Source organism: Platalea leucorodia (assembly GCF_965183815.1).
Source record: "Platalea leucorodia genome assembly, chromosome: 6".
Taxonomy (NCBI): Eukaryota; Metazoa; Chordata; class Aves; order Pelecaniformes; family Threskiornithidae; genus Platalea; species Platalea leucorodia.
The window spans coordinates 84,665,776-84,678,570 of NC_138828.1; positions in this window are offsets into that span (position 1 = coordinate 84,665,776).

The window sequence follows — 12,795 nt, forward strand, 5'->3', positions numbered from 1 at the left end:
CTAGGAATAAGCCAGTCACAGTCCTGTGCTGCCAGGTGCTTTCCCATGAAAGAGTATGTTCTCCTGTGTCTATGATTAGATATGATAGTAGCAATAGTGATGAAAATGTACAGTTAAAAAAAAAAAAAGAAAGAAAATACAGCAGCCCTAAAAATCATGAGCCATTAAATAGGTGATGATCATTTCCAGAGAAGTTTAAAATATTTAATTAGAACAAACTGGAGGCGGGGCGGGGGGGAGAAATGATAAAAACAAAACACCTGCCTGGCCTCCAGAGCAGCCCCCATTGCTGTTGCTGTCCACCACTAGGTACAAAAATAGCACCTTTCTCTCCAAGAGGGTGGGGATAAAAGAGATGAACCCAAAAGGAATGAACAGATCCAACTGTGGGTCCCCATAGCAGCTTCTCTCTGCAGGGAACACAGTGAAGAAGAGACTTCAACGGACCCCGGAGAGGGTTTCCAGCAAATGACGATGTGATCTGCTTAAGACAGGACTAAGTCGGTGAGACCAGAATTGCTTTTTGCTCTCTGCAAGGGCACTGGGTAACACCACCACAGGGGACTGGCCCTGTTCTTCTTTACGTAATTGATCCACTGAAGCATTAAAGCCTTTTTGCCATCTTTCTCCTGGCTGTGTTGTCTTTTTTATCTCTCCCAGCATACCCAGAATGGTACCCAGCCTATGAGACCGGCAAAGGACAGTGTCTGGCTTTGTCCATCCAGCTTTTTGCATTGCTCCTTGACCCAAGTTCAACTCCGCTCCAACTAGTCTAGCAAAACCATGCTGCTCACCTGCCTTCCACCTCCTTGGGCTAGTGGATGGGGGGGGTCCTGTGTGGTCCCATCCCACTCTATGAGGATATTCTTTTCTTGCTGGTGAAGACCAGCACTAGCAGGAAGAAGGTGCTGACACAATTTCTAGAGTAATTAAGAACTGCAGGCCTCCAGTAAACCATCTGCAGTGGGTAGAGGAACTGGTTGCAGTGGGTAGAGGAACTGGTTGCAGTGGGTAGAGTTCCCGTCCAGAACAGTTTTCACTGAGCTGCTCTAATAAGTAGGCCAGGACTTGTCTAAGGACAGATAAAGTGCCTACCAGAGGTCCCAGTCACCTTCTATTGCCCAATCCTGGAGTCTAGAGGGCCATCCTACATCAGATCCATGTGTAGACTGTTAAGGTTAGGCAAGACAAATTGAACCCGAAGGCCTGGAAATGGTTTTTACAGCATCCCACAGGTGGTGTGAGCCACTGCTCAACTCATAGCCTGTCCCCAGTCACACATGTAAGAAGGGATGGTGGTCCTCATAGTGGCCATCAGTGGTTTGGACATGGTCAAGACGAATTTTGACAGCCCTGTAATTACTCATGTCCTGACTCCTTGCCATGACCCCAGGAGCAATCCTGAGCAGAACGTTGCTCCTCCAATCCCGCTTGCTTTTTAGGCCAATAAAAAGCAAAATCCAGGTGCCCATTTTTGGAAGACCATCCCCAGCCCCCACCAGATCACAGTAGTCTGCCTTCTTATTAACAGCTTGGACACCTCCAGAGAGCTTTTTAATGCAATACTTTCCCTTCAGAGGAACACAGGTCTGAATATTGGAACAAGAGGAGGAGGCTGGGAGGGGGAAAGGGGTGTATTCTGCAAGCAAATCCCATTGGCTCTGGTTGTTATGTTGAATTGGGCTGCATCTGTCACATCTGATTAGATTGTGTTGTCCTTTTTTATCTCCCTGATCTAAGCTATGATTCTTCCGTTTTTATGTGACATTTCCTTGGCAGTATAACTGCTTGGATTATATATTCAGAATGTTTCCCAAACCGTAAAACATCCAGATTGCAAAGGGTATTTATTTGCACAGTTATGTTTTGCTTTGTTTTGTTTTGTTTTTTTTAATGTTGCTTGCTTTTTTTTTTTTTTTTTTGTGCTGATTCTGCTTGTGAAGAGGATCCATGAGGCTTTTTGCATTAAAAAGTATCAATCAATCAGTTAAATTTAGAGCAAGGCTATCTGTATCATACTTGGGCAAGGATGGGACTTTTCAGTTTCAAGAACTGTGTCGCTCTTCTGTTGACCTGGTGTCAGGGCAGAGTAAATCTGTGAAGTCTTATAGGTTAACAAAGTTTTAGGGGAGGCAAGAATCTCACCCAAAATGGTCATATCTACACTTGACTTTGCTGGGAAGTCCCTTGACTGTATCGTCACTTGTGCAAATCATGATTGCTGGGAATAGTGACAAAAATAGGGATCGGGGACTGACATTTTTCAAGCTGTGATATCTCCAAAACCCATCAGCTACAAAGGGGCTGAACTAGTAGCAGAAGAGACAGTATCCCAGCTAATTCCCTGTTCAGTTGTGGATATGCCTGCAAGCCTGGGTGCAGACAGTGACAAACCTAATCCTTCCATGCTCTGAGCTGGAAACAGGCTTGATGAGCCCAGGCCCCCCATCCAGAATATCTCAGCCACCACACAGGTCCATCTAGCCTCATCTGGTGCCTTGTCCGTAAGCCAGATGCAATGCCTAGGAAGAAAGCATTTCCCACAAGCACAGGCATCATGTTCTCCTGTTCTCCAGGTGGTCCACCACTTTCCTTGTCAGCCATCTCCAAAGCACCCTGCATATTAGAGGTAATTTTTTAATAATAATGACATAGATATTGACAAGTAGAGATCATGGGCCAGCTCCTCAGCTCTGACAATAGATGTTACTCTTGGAGCAAGGATGGAGTTACACTTATTTATATCAGCTGAGACGTTCAACATGTTTTTTTCTTCTGAGATACTCCTCATCTATAGCTTTTCTTCAATTAGATTGTTGCTTCCAGGATCCTCTCTTCTTGCACGCATTTTGTAACCTCAGACACCCTACCCCACAAGGCCAATGCTGGACCACTTGATTAACTGACCAACCAGTTGGGATTTGATGACTGAATCACTGTGGGAGATGATTGGGAAAAGCCTTTTAGTCCCATTAAACAGATCAGCTGAAGCAAACCTGGCCCACAAGACCCCCGAGGAGGACTGATGCTATGGCTCCATCACACAGAGCAGCTGCTCAGACACAGGAGCCCACCAGGGGATGGCTGTCTTGGTGACATCCACCCTTCATCCTGGTGGCCCATGATAAACCAATACAAAGCTTGGTGGAGGTGTGGTCCGGGAAGATTGTTGTCAGGAAAATGATGGACCCAAGTGGTATGCATACCACCCCGCTCTCTCCGACCTGCAGACCCCAGGGCCAAACACTGCCCTGTGAAAAACATCTGATACATCTCTAAATGGACCTGACCCCACCTCACTAAATCTGGTCACATCTTTGTGCCAACATAATCTTTCCTCATTTTCATCCATTATCAGCAGGGGCTGAAAGAAACCTATTAAAAAGCAACTTTGTGTGTGTGTGTGTCTGTGTGTGTGTGCTCAGAAGATAAATATAATCTCTGGGACTGATTGACTAATAAACTCCTTTCTAGAGTCTGCTGATTATTCCTATGGAGGCGAAACCATGCTGATGAATTAGCAATGGATTATTAGAGTAGTCCTGTGTCCTGTCTGCAGGGCTAATTTTCCTGCTGAGGTAACGTGTGTTTATCAAGCCAAATATTTGACTGTCTTATCTTTGTCTCCTTGTTTGCAAGAAAGTAATTCAAATCTTCTTCACCAAACTGTGGTCACGGATAGGGGAATGATTGAAAGGTTGAGCTGGTTTGACAGACTGGGAAAAGAGGTTGTGTAAAGAATTGCATCTCAGCTCAAACACATGACACCTATTAAATAAACCAACAACAAAGATAGATAGACAAACCAGCTCCCAGTCGAGTGACATTTTTGGCTCGTCCGTTCACCAAGGAGGCCTTGCACGTGTAGCTTAGAGATGTCACCTGGGCATTTGATACACTGGCAAGGAAGCATAATACCAGAAGGGTGGTTAATTCAGGTGCCAAGGCTGTTGGGAGCCCCGTAACACAGCTAAGGGAACCAAGAGCAAGATTCATATGTAGGTGAGCCTTCAGGACTAAAGCAAGTAACATTTTCTTCTGAGAACAATGGACTCATACAACTACATTCCTCTGCTCTGGTTCTTCAAGGACGATGAGATTGGTGGACCACAGACAACCAGCCATGAGTGGACAGAACCAGAATGACCAGGAGGACAAGGCTGGGTAGGGAAGGAACTGAAGATTATTTTGGCAATGTATGATATCCTTGCAGAGTCATGGAAAACAACAGGGCAAATCCCACAGCTGCCAAGCTCCTGCTTGAAATGCAGTTTCTGCCCAAGGACTGCGCACTCCCTGCTCCACCTCTGGGAATGAGCAAGCCAAGGGAAATTCAAACGCTTTCCATTGGAAAAACCCTTTTTCTGAGCCATGTCTGGCTCTGAGCTCACCATACTGGAACTGTTTCACGGATATTGTGGATGAGTTACTGAAATGATATTTTACAGAGGGTTTTTTTTCCCACTCAACAAATTGTCTGCCTTTGTAAGCTCCTAAATCAGTGCTGAAGCCATTCAGTCTCTTTTCTTGTCTTTCCAAAGCATGTTGAAAGCTTTTCAGACTGTACCCCTCTCAATCTCAGTTCTGTCATTGGTGTTGCAATGCTTGAATGGGTTGTGCCATGTGTGACCACCTGGACCTATCCTCAACCAAGTGTTTACGCAGGACGGTGATGGGGCCAGACTCAATGGCTCAAATCACTTATGGCCTGGCATGTGTCGAAGTGCCAAATTACCCCTTGGCATTTTCCCCCAGCCCAATCTCTCAGCTCTGGAATTAAAGAAGGCTCCCCAAAGCAGGAGGACAAATGAGAAGACAAATGATAGAGAATATGATGTGGGGAGTACCTGTATAACCCCATTCTGGACCTACCCGGGCTGGCTGTGTGGAAGGACCAGGGATCCAGGATGCCCCAAGCACTGAGCCAGGGGATGCACCCTCCCCTCGCTAGCCCATGAACATGACAGTATTTGCATTTAGATGGGAACAGTTATGAACTCAAATGGCCTTTTGTCACCACACAGCTGCTGCACACAGCTGCTCCTTGAAGCAAAAAGGTCCCTTATGGTTGTTACACATCGGGGCCCTGCGGTCCATTGGTGTCTTCCCCATTCATCTGAATAAAAGCGCTGGGTGGAAATGCCAGAGAGCAGTGAGATTTCCCTGCGGAGTCCTCTCGTCTGTCTGTGATCCCAGCACTGCCGTGCCTGCTAAGACACCACACTGTGTTGGAGAGGGGGACCCTGCACACAAATTCAGATACCTATACACAAGCATTTCTGTGTGATCTGGGTGCTTGATTCAGTTGCCTAAACGTGACATATGACATGAAAGATGCTGTAGGTTATCCACAGGGTCACCAGGCTACATAGGTGCAAGTCTCTTGTGGTCTGCAAGCCCTCTGCAGACATCTCAGGCCCCCCTGGACATCTCAAATGCCACTAGACAGCTATCTTTAAAAATCAAGTCAAGCCCCTAATAAATACACGCTTGAGCTTGGAGAGCAATTCAGTTGAGCCTGGGTGTGCTCTAGAGGGAGCAGAACTGCTCTCCAGACCCCTTGGACTGTACTTAGTACTTCCACTAAATTACAACATGAGCTCCTATTCCTTGCTCCTAGGAGACATCTGCAAGTACAGAGCTAAAGCCAGGGTGTGAATCTGGAGCTGAATCTCTCCTGGAGTGCTTTTGGCATTAAAAAAAAAAAAAAAGATTATTGGTTTAAAAACATACTACTTGCATGATATAGCAGCAGAAACAGCATTTTCTGTAATGCTCTGGGAACTGGGGTGACATTGTGCAGAGAGAAAGCCCCAGAAAACATAGATCTGATCTCCCTAAACATCACATCACTCCCTTCATGTCAGCAGCCGTGATTTCACATTTACCCACTGCAATGGCCAGAGGTTTCCAACAAGCTCTGCGACTCCACAGAACTGCAGGATTATTGCCCTCACCAAAAAAACACTGATTTACTGCAACTGAAGTGTTTTGCTGAAACATAGTGATTTGGGGGAGGTCAATGACTCACAGGCATGTGGGAGCTCACACTGTCCACTCTTGGAGCTGGGGATGGGATAAAATCTAAGCATCTAACACAGGACTTTATTAGGGCCCATGAACCCTGTGATTCCCCAGTGGCTGTAAAACAAATCCTTCACCTTGTGAATTCAGCAGGTTTACATTTCCAACTCAGAAGCTGTAAGGAGGTGGGCTCGACTTAGCAGAGCCAATATTTAAGATATCTGGACTTCAGATCCTGAAAGTCAGGGGTTAGTTACAAAACTGCAATAAAGCTCTCGTCTGAATGTTGAGATTTTTACGCATGCAAGTTCAGCTGAAATCCTTCTGAATCTGGATGCCTTTCCTTTCTGGAAACTGAAACATTTGTAATGGAAGATTTCCCCTCTCTAGGAAGTGCCACCCTGCCCCTTGCAGACGCACTGTCTGTTTGTTTACCAACCTTGTTTTAGAACTAATATTAACCAGTATTACTCTCTTGGCAGGGATGTTTTTTTCCCCCTCAATGGTGAAATTGCATGTGAATTCTGAATTTTCCAGTTAATTGAGCAAGCTAAGCACTGGCAATGCAACAGGCCCCTGTAACGTACATATGCTTCATTCTGCTTTTCCTCAAGGGGTCCATATTAGAATAGTTGTAAGGAAAAAAAAAAAAAACAAAAAAAACCCAAAACAAAACAAAACAAAAAAAACCAACAACAACAAACAAAGAAGACACTTGTAACTTAGAGGGTCATTTCTTGGGGGTCTCTGAAATCCTTTCCAGTTTATTTTCTCTGCATCTTGGGGGTTATCTCAGGATACCCCAGAAGCAGTGATGCCTCTACGAGTGATAGGCTTGAGGGAAAAAGGGCTCAAACAGAGCTGGGAGGAGCAGAGGTGACTGGAAATAGGACCCTTGTTCAGAGGTAAACATCAGGAAATGGCCATTCCGAGATGGAAATTTCAGCCTTTCCCATGAAACTGGAAGTCCTGGGTCAGGTTTAGGAGTTATAATGCAATGCTGACAGCCTTGGCTGTAGGATGGATGCACGGCAAGCTCAGGGCTCAGACCTGAAATGGGGTCACCTGGGAATCCCCTCTTCAGCAAAATCAGCCTGTTTGGCCACCCTACCACGGAGCCAACCCCACCCCAAGGAGCACTTCAGTGCTGATGGCTGGGGCTTTCCCAGCAGGGAAAGACGGTCCATCCACTCTGCAATACAAAATCCATCAGCTCCAAGTCGAGGTGCAATTGATGGCCAGGTCCTTCACTGGTGTAAAGCATTGTGGCTCCACCAACACCCAGCAGCAGAAAGCCAGTGGGACAATGCCAATTTACCGCCAGCAGGGAGCTGGCCCTGTATCCAAACATGCATTAAATCTCCATTTGGGCGATAGGGTTTTATTTAACATATGTTCCTCATTGACACGGTTTGGTTTATATGAAAAGGGATTTGCATTAGGATCGCTGGTGAGAGCAGCAGATGGATGTAAACAGCATGCTCAGCGATGGGTCTGCTCCCATGCTGGAGGGGACAAGACTGGTCAAGCCCCTGGGCTGAATATAGCTCCATATTTTACAGACAGGGCTTGCTTTCTCCTCCAGGTTTGGAACTGAGTTGCCAGCCAAAATATGAGTCAGGTGTGACTTCCACTGCCAGTGTTAGTGCAGGAAATTCTCTCCCTTTTCACAAAAAAAAGTGTTATTCTCCCCCATTTGAATAGGGGCTTTGCAGGAGCTCTCCTTCCCATGGCTGAAAGCCAGGGATGCAAAGCCCGCATGCTCCACCTTCACAGGTTCAGGATGTCCTTACAGCAGAGCGGGACTGATGTCCAGCCCCCTATTTTTAATGTGAATTTTAAGAGCCCAAGAAGAGTTCTTACTTAAGTGCTCCACTTAGGGTTCCCAAGGCATTTCCTTCTGTCCCTATTAACACTAGAAACCAAGATTTTAGCCATTTCCAGGTCTCCCCAGTTCCTTTCCTCCCTCACACTGGAGATTTGGGAAACCATCTCTATTTTACTCCTTCCCCATCTTACCTCTCAATCAGCTCTCCCACTGTGTTTTCTTTCACCACTCCTAGCTCAGATATCCCCTACAATTTTTTTTTCCTCTTCCCTTGCAAGGGTTAAGAATAAATCAGCTCTGACTAGCCCAGGCGTTTACTCCCAGAAACCCTTTCAAGTGGGACCTGCTGCCAATGCCGGAACATATTTGTATCCCACTGTTCCCAGCCATGTGGCAGGTGATTCTTAGTCACAACGAATTTACTTTGCTCCTGTAGGACTGTCATCTAGTGTTTACTCCGGGACCGCAGGAAAAATTGCTGGTCTGAGGCAGGGATTGAACATGGGAACTACTCATTTACCGTCTTGCACAAGGTGTCATAATTTTATTAAAACCCAAACAAGTATGACACCTTGGTGACAGAATATAATTTCCCTAACCAAATGCCTTGACACCAAAAATTAGGCTAAATTGCATTATTTTAAAGGAGCAGATGGGAATGCTAAACATTTACCCAGGGAAATGCTTAGATTGCCACAGTCCATTACTGCCACGGCACGGCAGGGTACCTAATGGCCTCTATTAGTGAGTGCAGAGCAGAAGCCACAGGTAAAAGTCCATCCCTGGGTGGTCATGTTCCTTCACAAGAAATAGCTTTGCTCCTCCCCAAACACAGCAGGCCTGGAGATGCTGGGGGGAGATGATCAGGTTTATAGTGAGGCTGTGAAGATAAGAGGATAAGGGGTTAAAGTGTGACCCGTGGTGTAGCACTCCCTCCCTGTCACATCCACACCGGTCCAGCAGCAGAAAGTGTCAGGGATGTAGCTTTGCCAGCTACATCTTCAGAAACTTCCCGCTTGCCATTGATTGAACCCTTCAGCAGCAAATCCTCCCTGTACGGTTCAGGTAGAGGACTACAGCAATGGGACTCCTGACCCACACAGTGTTTGCAGGTTCTTTTCAAGCTGGGGTGACAGCGCAGACCCCAGGACTGAGCATTACTGCCTTTCCGAGTGGCATATGCCATGTGTGGCCAAGCAAGCCAGGAGCCATGCCTGTGTCCTTGTCCCAGATGTCAATAGCAGGTCCTCATTCTGGGCCTTATCTTCCCCATCTCCAAACAGCAGGATTGAGACACGGATTTGGAAGCTGTATAGGGGAAAGCAAACTTTTGTCTACAGAAGAGTTGGGTATTGGGGTGCTTAGGTTGGCAGGTGAGAAATCAGGATTCTTGGCTTCTCTGCCCCATGGTCTCTGACTGATTAAATAAAATGACTTCCTAAGAAAGGTAGTGATGTCTACTGCATCTACATGGAAGGGAGATATCTCCTAGAGGTTGCCTGAACATTTAGGATCTTCAGCTGAGAACAGCTGGTTGCTTGTGTTAAACCATGACATTGACTTTTGCACACGCAGCCATCAGAGTTGCCTTTCACTGACTTAGAGCCCATCAACAGGAGAAGAGTTGGGCCCCTGCCAACCAGCAAATTGTCACAGGAAGAAGGCATTAGACTGGGAAACTGGAGATGCTAGTCCTGGCTTAGCCACATGTTTGTAGTGTGACCACAAGTCCTGGCCCCCACCTGTAGAGTCATGAACATGTCACAGCAGAAGTCATACACCCAGAAAGCGAATCAAGCTTTATGCATAGGGTATTTACATCTCACATTTCAGCCTCCTGCTGATCAGCAAACCAACCAAAATTCCACATGTGTGAAGGAGCAACTCACTGCTTCATCTCTCACATCCTTGGATTCTTGGAAAGGTCTTCCATCCTTGGAAGATGCAGGTCAGTCCAGGCTTGTTGTCTGCTAATGTCAGGGCTGTACACCATAGCTCTTTTTTCCTGCAGTGTTTCTGGAGAGCATGCAGCTCCCCTTGTCCCTGATGATAGATCTGGGGACATATTCATGGAAGAAAACTCCATTAGGTAACCATCAAGGCCATATTTTGGATCAGAAAGGCCCTGAGCTACAGCCTACTGGAGACTGGAGACTTGCTGAAGCCTTTTTGGGAAAACGTTACTGTGTGCTTGTGCTGTCCTTTACCTTCGATGTCTGCTACCAACCACTCTGAGAGGCAGGATATATCATGACCTGGTGTGGACAGCCTTCTCTTGTGCTGAACATGCCAAGGTGCAAAGAAAGGAGGACTGGTTTGTCCTGAGTTGAGGAACATGAAATGTTGCCTTCAGCTGGCAGCAGAGCCAGCACTGATTAAAGAGAAGTCCAAGCTTCCTCAAAGCCTCTTCGGTCCCACAAGAAAAGCAGGCTGCTGTACAAAGATCTCACCAGCTGCTGTCTTGCTGCTGCTGGACTGAAAATACTTCCAAGTGCTGGATGGGGGCATCAAAGCAGCCCATGGTCCCCCCAGTGCACTGCAAACCTGCAACTGCCAGGACTGCACAGGGACTTCAATGGCATTAGACAGGGGAGGGTGGAAGGGCTGTTGCTCCTGTGGGTTGAAGCACATCTGCCCACATTTCTCAAGCAGGTGGTAGCAGAGAGGCAACGTCCCTGGCGAAGACGGGGAAAGGCAAGGTAGAAAGCGTGAGAAATTTTCTTCACCCAGCAGCAGGTTCTGTCAAGAAAACACCCAGCCCCAGGAGCTGGGGAGGGATCTGCAGGTCCCAGCAGAGCCACAGCCTAAGGAAGGCAACTAGGTCAGGAGGTGGATGTCCTCTGCCCAGGGCTCTCTGCCACCACTGGCAGACCTGCAGGTTTGGTTTTTTTCTGGAGGCATAGCTGAGCTCACTGTGTCCATATTCAGCACAGCTGCCCAAGCAAGGTCTGACTCAAATCATAGCTTAGTTTGAGCACTGCTGAGCTTTAATAACCTGAGAAAGCCATTGTGCTTGCCAAATCTACTTCATTTCTGCCTCAGAGTTGTCTTGCAATTGGCTCCAACGATGAGCAGAGTGAAATCTGTGCTGACACGTAACCCATATCTTTCCCTGGACAGCAAGTTTGCCACAATTTGGATCTTTCTGGTGGCACTTTTCTGAATGCTTTCCAAATGGTCAGTGTGCTTTTTGAATCAAGGACTCCATATTCAACTAGTCATGTCAACAGTTTTGGAGGAGGGAACATTCTACTCTCTGAATACTCTTTTGTTAGATGTCCAAGGTCCCTCTGGACCTGCCAGCCCCATCCCTGATCTGAAACACCATCAGCTAAGAGTCTCTGTAAAAATAAAACCACCCAGAAAACCCACGGCAATTTCTAGAAATGCAAACCCAAGTCCAAATTTGAGCAGATTGGACAATTTCTTCACACTCTGGAAGCAGAATCGCAAGGAGTGTTTAAGAAACAGTTGGGGAGAAAGCAATCAAGAGGACAATAACAAAAAAAAAAAAGTAGATGTGAAAAAAAAAAATTGGTGTGCTGGAAACAGCAGTGGTTTAGCTGGAAAGAGACCCCCCAAGAGAGCAAACAGATGATGTTGGGGGGGGAGGAGAGGGGAGGAAACAGCATCAGAGAAAAAATACAGCAAAGAGACTGAGCTGGGGAAAGAGAGTGAGAGCCACAAAACAAGCAGTAAGAGCACAAAGGAATCATTAATTAGAGGAGGAAAAAGAAATAATGTGCAACAAATTGCAGAGAGCATTGGCAATTAGCGGCAAGGAATCCATTCCCTTCTGCACACAATAGACGCCAGATAAGAACATCCATTTCAGGATGTTTTGCTCAAGTATTGCTGGAGGGCAAGTAGCCATACCAGTGCGGGCATTTAAGCTGGCACTGCCTGTGCAAGGGGAGGAAAGATTTGTCATGAGAGGGAACAGCTGGCTGGGGGTGGGGAACCCAAAGAGATTGGAAAAGTGTGGGTGGCAAAGGATTTAAGAAAAGTATTCCCGTTCAATAACACTCTGAATAAGCTGAAGTATGTGTTTAAGACCCAGTAACAAGCACCTGCTTCCTCAACGGGGACCGCACTTGGAGCTGATGCTAGGAATCCCTAAACCTGTCTTGACATCTACAGCAGTGACCCTCATTGCCTGGAACGATGCGGGATGACGCAGGGTTAGCTATGCATATTCCCTCTGAACTCAAGTGACTCTTTAAATAACTTAAGTGCTTTGTGCTGGAAAGCTCTACAGAGATTGAAGGAACCAGTTCTCCACCCCAGTGGCTCTTGAACCAATCCAGGGTACTTTTCATATATATAGAGATCTGTCCAGCTCCATGACTTTGCATGAGCAAACTACCAACGCTCCCCAGCGGCTGAAACCAGCACATCCTAAATTAATCTGTGCAACATCAGTTACCGCTGGGTGGTACCTCTTTAAAGCACAATAGCTCAATTGTTTTTGACCATGTTGCAAAAGCTTGCTTCTGTCCAAGTTTTTTGGAAGACTCCCAGCTCTGTTAGTCATCGCGGCCTGCAATGAAAGGTGGAGATGATGGGGAGGGTGTTTCTTCACATCCTGCCTAGCAAAGGGATTGCCAAGTTGCAGCTCAGGATCTGAGTGCGGATGGTCAAGTACAGTTCACTCCCCCACTCACTGCAGGTGGGATTTAATTCACCGATCTCAATGTCCACATTTAGATGTCTCCATGTAGTTATCCAAGGGTCTCCTTGGATAGGAGACACTTGGATAGGGTCCCTATACCTATCAGCCTCCTTTCAGGCAGTTGCAGAGAGCGAGGAGGGCTCCCCTCAGCCTCCTCTTCTCCAGGCTGAGCCCCCCCAGCTCCCCCAGCCGCTCCTCCCCAGCCTTGTGCTCCAGCCCCTGCCCCAGCCTCGCTGCCCTGCTCTGGCCACGCTCCAGCCCCTCCATGGCC